The sequence below is a fragment of the Octopus bimaculoides genome, chromosome 6, assembly GCF_001194135.2.
Source record: "Octopus bimaculoides isolate UCB-OBI-ISO-001 chromosome 6, ASM119413v2, whole genome shotgun sequence".
In the NCBI taxonomy this organism is placed as follows: Eukaryota; Metazoa; Mollusca; class Cephalopoda; order Octopoda; family Octopodidae; genus Octopus; species Octopus bimaculoides.
In genome coordinates this window covers 55,501,363-55,502,544 of record NC_068986.1, presented here as the reverse complement: position 1 = coordinate 55,502,544, position 1,182 = coordinate 55,501,363, and positions in this window count along the sequence as shown.

Below are 1,182 nucleotides of genomic sequence, written 5' to 3'. Positions count from 1 at the left end.
AGCGACAACATGAATTTCTTCCATCTTCTTGCTCTGTTAAAATATTTGAGAAAAATTATATTAATGTGTCCTACTTGTTAAAATTCTATTCATTTATTTGTGCAGCTGAAGATGGCACTACATTTAAATTGATGTAATGATTGCATTGTTCAGTTAAATGGAGCTGCTTGAAACGGTAGTACTGCATCACTACTTGATATCCTGTTGCTTATTTTGATATATATAAATGTATATATATATATATATATATATATACCTAGGCAATACAGACAGACAAGCACACACACACACACACACATACACAGGCGAAAACTGAAACACATGACCATATACACATGCGCAGACTTCACACACACACACAAGGGCACATATGGAGACACATAACAGACGCATGTACATAGTCACACAAACCCAATAACATAAACACACTCAAACATGCCCACACAAGGAGACAGAGTTACACACACACATACACACATACAAACACACACACATGCATACACACATACACACATACATACATACATACATACATACATACATACATGTATACGCATGCACACTGATGCACAAACAAACAAACAAAAAGAATGCAGCTCTGATAACGGACAGAGTCAACAACTATTGAAGAGGTTGCAAGAAGCAACGAAACTTCTAGAAAAAATAACTAAGTAAATGTGTGGAAATCGAACCGGTAAGTCTGTAAAGTATAAGGCACTAAATGGGAATGACTCTCCCCAGACACAGTATGCGTGTTGTGTTCTTGAGCAAGACACTTTATTTCACGTTGCTCCAGTTCACTCAGCTGTAGGAATGAGTTGCGACGTCGATCGGCCCTTGCCTTTTCTCTTGGATAACATCGATGGTGTGGAGAGGGAAGGCGGGTAGGCATGGGTGACTGCTGGTCTTCCATAATCAACCTTGCCCGGACTTGTACCTCGGAGGGTAACTTTCTAGGTGCAATCCCATGGTCATTCATGACCGAAGGGCATCATTATATATATATGGCTGTGTGGTAAGAATAGGCGCAGGCATGGCTGTGTAGTAAGAAGCTTGCTTTCCAGTCATATCGCTCCGGGTTCAGTCCCACTGCATGGCACCTTGGGAAGAGTGTCTTCTGTTATAACGTCGGGCTGACCAAAGCCTTATGAGTGGATTTGGTAGACGGAAACTGAAAGGTCA